This window comes from Gossypium hirsutum, chromosome A04 (assembly GCF_007990345.1).
Source record: "Gossypium hirsutum isolate 1008001.06 chromosome A04, Gossypium_hirsutum_v2.1, whole genome shotgun sequence".
NCBI classification, from domain to species: domain Eukaryota; kingdom Viridiplantae; phylum Streptophyta; class Magnoliopsida; order Malvales; family Malvaceae; genus Gossypium; species Gossypium hirsutum.
In genome coordinates, this window is record NC_053427.1 from 19,445,563 (window position 1) to 19,451,562 (window position 6,000).

Genomic DNA, 6,000 nt, shown 5'->3' on the forward strand with positions numbered 1-6,000 from the left:
CTTAGTGAGCACAACCCTGATTCCTACACCTGAGGCATTACATTCAATCTCAAAAGTTTTAGAAAAATCAGGAAGTGCTAATAACGGAGCTTTAGTAAGGCAATTCTTAATATCATTAAAAGAATTCTCTTGCTCATCGGCCCAATAGAAGGTTGAGTTTTTATTGATAACGCTCATCAACGGTGCAGCTAAAGTGTTGAAGTTGGAAACAAAGCGCCTATAGAAGCTAGCCAAGTCGTGGAGGATTCAGACTTGGTTGATACTCTTCACTCTCAGCCACTCTTATATAGCTTTGATCTTCTCTTGGTCCACATCGAGTCCCTTCGAGCTGACCACGTAACCTAGAAAAATGACCTTGTTAGAGAAAAATATACACTTTTTAATATTAGCATATAAGGTCTCCTTTCAAAGAAGCTTCAAAACAGATTTAAGGTGTACTATATGCTCTTCCAACGTTTTTTTATAAATGAGTATATCATCAAAGTACACAACACAAACTTATCGATAAATGATCTTCATACATAATTCATAAGTCTCATAAAAGTGCTAGGAGTGTTGGTTAGGCCAAATGGCATGACCAACCATTCATACAAACCATGTTTCGTTTTAAAGGCAGTCTTCCATTTGTCAGCTTCTCGCATGCAAATCTGATGGTACCCGCTTTTAAGGTCGATTTTCGAAAATAACTTGGCACCACTTAATTCGTCAAGTATGTCGTCTAAGAGCAGTATTGGATGCCGATATTTGATGGTGGTTTTATTCACAGCTCGACAGTCAACACACATGCACCACATTCTTTCCTTCTTTGGCACCAACAAATGGGCATGGCGCATGGACTAAGGCTCTCGCGGATGTAGCCTTTTTCCATAAGCTCATTGACTTTCCGTTGGAGTTCCTTGGTCTCTTCAGTACTATTCTGATATGTTGGGCGGTTCAGAATGATAGCTCCAGGCACAAAATCGATTTGATTCTAGATTCCACGAAGGGGTGGCGGCCTACTTGGAGTTTTTTCTGGAAATATGTCTTAGAAATCCTGTAAAAGAGACACAATAGAAGAAGGCAAGTTCTCAGGTAATTTGTTAGTACTAAAAAATTTTTCCTTGTACATAAGCACAAGGACGGACTATCTCAACAAAAATTTCTTTCGTACATCACTTGCTTTTGCGAAAACATTCACTTTCTCACATTCTTTTTCTTTCTCTTCTTTTTTCTTTTCTCGATTCCTTTTCACTTTCTTTTTTTGTTTTTTCTCTTTTTTTTCTTAATTTTATTTTCTTTTACATTTTCACTCTTTTCTTTTTCCTTCATTTGTTCTACAAAATTTTTCAATTTTATTTTATCCTCGTAGACTTGCTTTGGCGTCAATGGTGCTAATGTCACGTTCTTGCCCAAATGTTTGAATGTATACCTATTGGTATACCCATCGTGGATGACTCTTTGATCAAATTTCTATGGGCGTCCAAGTTGCAAATGGCCCACATGCATTGGCATGACATCACACAACATTTCATTCGAATATTTTCCAATAGAAAAGGATACAAGTACTTGTTTCATTACCTTTAACTCACCACCATCATTGAGCCATTGGAGTTTATACGGGCTCAGATGCTTAGTGGTTGGCAGTCCTAAGTTCTCCACCATGAGACTGCTCGCCACGTTTGTGCAACTCCCATCGTCAATAATCACGCTACATACTTTCCCTTGGACTTGGCACCGTGTATGGAAAATGTTTTCCATTTGCTATTCATTCTCCACACTTTGTAGACTTATACTCCTCTTGACTACAAGGAGTTCCCCATCAACAGCATGCTCCAAGTCTTCCTCCTCGTCGGATGTGGCTTCGGGATCATTTTCAACTTCTTCCTCTGACTCAATTTCTCCATTCGCTCACACCACCATAGTGCTTTAGTTTGGGCATTGACTAGCAATGTACACCCTCTTAAGGCATTTGAAGCACTTGATGTCCCTTGAACGGTTAGGAAAACTCTCGGTAGCCTTGCCTTTACTTGTCTCACCTAAGGGCTTGTTTGTCTTGGCTGGCACCATGGGCTCTTTAGCACCACTTGGTAGATTATTTTTGCTAACGCCTTGGTTCCATTTAGAGGGGTTCGTGGTGGAATAGCCTCGAATAACACCTTGGTGCTTCAATTGTTTCTCCACCTTGATGGCCATGTGTACCATGTCCACCACTTCCACGTAATGTTGTAGCTCCACGATATTGGCAATGTCTTGGTTGAGACCGGCTAGGAAGTATGCCATTGTTGCCTCGCGGTCTTCTTGGAAATTCGCTCGAACCATCGTAATTTCCATCTATTTCTAATAATCTTCAACACTTCTCGATCCTTGGGTAAGATTTTGGAATTTTTGATAGAGTTCCCTGTGGTAGTTGGATGGGATAAATCACCCCACATCATCGCTTTCATCTTGGCCCAAGTTGTGACAAGTCGTTCTCCGTTCCGTCTTCGGCTTGTGGTTAATTGATCCCACCAGATCATCGCGTAGTCCAAAAACTCAATCACTGCCAATTTTACCCTTTTGGCTTCGGAGTAATTGTGACACTCAAACACCAATTCAATCTTTTTCTCCCACTCTAGGTAAACCTTTAGATCTGACTTGCCTTGAAAGGGTGGAATTGAGAGTTTGATATTCTTAAGATCATCATCTACCCGATCTCGTTCTCTTTGGCCTCAATTCCTTGGCCTTTTCGCCTAACACTTTGATTTGACCCTTGGTCGCTTTCATCGTCACTTGGGTCTTCGAGGTCATCTTGATAGACTCTTGGTTGGCCTCAGTCTCCTTGTGGACCTTGAGGAGTCCAATCTCGTTGGGCCCTTTCCTCAACTCGCTCCAAGCGCTCGTTGAATGACTCTAACTTATTCCGCAACATGCACTGGAATTCTCGTGATAGAGCTTGTTGGCCTAAGTCGGGTACTCCACCTCCTCCAAAGGCTACATTTCTAATGGGCTGTCATCCTCCGCCTTCCGCCATATTACGTTCTAGACTTCTAGACATAGAAAAATAATACGTTCACTGAGAAAGAAAGAGTTAATGGCACTCACACTTGTGTTTACACTCTTTTACGGCTTTTTCTTCTCTCTAATGCTCTTACTTCACTCGTGCCTTTTTCCACTCATTTCTTCTCTTGTGATTTTGTAGAAGACTCATTTAGACTTTATCTTTAGTCTAGAGGTCGGCTTCAAAGGGCTTACAAGCGTATTGCTGAAAAGGTGCAAGGTTCGCTAAAATAAAAGAGTTTAGTCGTGAGTGTGGCGTGAAGGTATATGTTGGTAATAGCAAGGAAGTCGATGATCGGGAATAAAAGAAGATGAATACAAACTTTCAACACTTTTTTTATTTTATTTTTTAACTTTAAAAATTTTCTTTAATACAATATTGCTGAATACAAATGAATGCGTTTGATACACAAAAAAAAAATTCAAATTATTTTTTTACGAACCTATTTTGGGATAGCTTCAAACGTCTGTACTTCTCATTTCTGTAAGCTCTGATACCAAATGATACTATATTGGCCTTGTTGAGATGTCTGAGTCATTTATGTGTCTGATCGTCAAACGAAGAAGTATCATTTCGATTGCAAACAGTGTGTGTATTCGACTAAGTACGGGGATAGGTATTAAGAATAGGCTAAAAAATGGCTAAGTATTTTTTTATAGGTTCGGTTAACAAAAAAATTGAAATGGATAATTGATAGTTTGGGTGGGATGGAAAACGAGCTTAAGTGTCAAGAACGAACCAACACTATAAGTGAGTGCTGACCCGGGACTTATATGACCTTAAGGTGATTAGGTGATGGAAAGAAGACCTTGACCCGGTACCTAAGAAGGTAAGAATCAAAGGCAACGGTTTTGGGTGAATGCCACATTATGAGAGTGATAAGTTCGATAGAAGAAACAATTTAACACCACTAACTAGCAGATAACTGAGTCTTGACAAAATTTGAGAGATGAAAACCTCACAAATAACACAAAATTCATTCCAGAAGCAAAAGGCTATACAACCAGCAAATGGGTGAATATTTATAGTAAAATCCTAAGGCTAGCCGAATAGGCAAACAAGTAGATAAATAGTCATTTTGTTTCAGCTTTTAATGAGCTAAAAATTCTAGAATAATTCATGAAAGTTCCAAGAGGTTTCTTCAGCCTTGAAAATGTCATTGGACAGCTTCTAGATGATCTATAATCAGCTAAAATGAACTTGGAGTGAATAGTAGCTGATTGCCATGTCTATGTTCGGCTATGGTGCTTTAAGAGGATTAAATACAATGCCTTGTTTAGCTGAATGGTTTGTGAAATTAATGAGCATCTTGGATATTGCAAAAGGCATTTCAAGTGTGAAAACTAAACTTGAAAGGCCATCCATGTGTGAATGAATAGAACCGAAAAGCCTTCATGTGTGAATGGGATAATTAGCTGGTGTGAAAGCCTTCAAGGCTGCCTCGGGGAGCTAATTAGCCAACTTGGAAAGCATGAATGGTCAGCTACTCTTTGGCCGAATGAGTAGAGGCCAAACATCAGCACACCTTGCATTGAATCCGTCCATGCATTTGGCTGCACATAATTGAAATGAACACATTTAATTAGTTTAAGACATATTTAATTCGGCTGCACTAGGACATATTATGAACTTGTTTTAATTTAAGACATATTAATAATATGTATTTAAGCTAAAACTCCTTAAATACTTGTATAGAATATGACACATTAAATTCAGCTGAAACAAAACATATTAAATCATGTAATAAGCTAAAACATAATTTTGAGCTAAAACTAAATTAACTAACTTAATTAAATACTTAAGTTTATTTCAGCTAGTAAACGCATGAACTAAAACAAGTAGAGATAAGCCCAATTGAGCTAAATTGAGCTAAATTAAGCTCATGGAGCTAAGTTTGAGTTGAGTTTGGCTTGCAAGAGGTTGTAAGGAGATCTCGTTGAGCTGGCCCAAGCTCTCTCAATGTGTCCAGCCAATATCTCACCCCACACTCGATTTACTAAGGCCGAAATAGCCTCTTTGAATTGCTTAGCTTATGCTCGGGTGATATGTCCTTGTGGCAACTCCAAAGGATCCTTGCTAGAGTTTAGTGTGACCCGGGGTGTGGCCGTATCAGTTGTAATAGCCCATTTTCAATAGTGTTGAAAATATTGGTTTTGGGACAGTAATTTCGACCAGAGAGTTAATGTTTAAATATTTAATGTTTACGAGTCTTTATTAGGGTTATATTAAAATTTGGTTAAGAAATTTTAAGGTATAAATAACCAATTAAGTAAAAAGGGCTAAATCATAAAAGATATAAAAGTTGAATTTTATTAGCTAAAAGGATGAAATGGATATGGAATCTTAAATTGGTGGACTTATTTGATAAATACAACATATAGGAAATTAATGGATAGCCATGGACATTAAATTGTTGATGATTAGTTCAGTTAGTAATGAAAATTGGCAATTAGGTAAAAATAAAGTAAACAAAATATGAAAGAATATCATCATCTTTGTTTCTTCTTCACCTAAAACCGAATAGCAATTGCTAAGGGAGAAGCAAGCTTTGGTCAAGCTTAGTTTCATTACATGGTACGTTTTTTAGTCTTGTTTTTAGTGATTTTTATGTTTTTGTGGTCGTATTAACTTAATCTAGCTTGTCCAAGGGTTAATTTGTAAAACTATTAAAGGTTTAGGGATTTTACATGGATCTATTTGAATGTGTTTTGGTTTAGTGGATAGAAAATTAAGTTTGGTTGTTGAATAAATTTATTTTGTTAAGTGATTTTTGATGAAATTATGTTCAAGGATTAAATTGTTAAAAGTGTAAAATTCATTAGAGTTATTGTGAAATTTTGGAAAATGTGGGCTGTATGAAATCCCAAGTAAATTATGCTAGTAAGGTTTTTCATTAAAAATGGTTAAGTTGCAAGTTTTGGGTTTGTGGACTAAATTGCATAAAAGTTAAAATGTTGGGGGTAAATTTGTAAATTGATGATGGA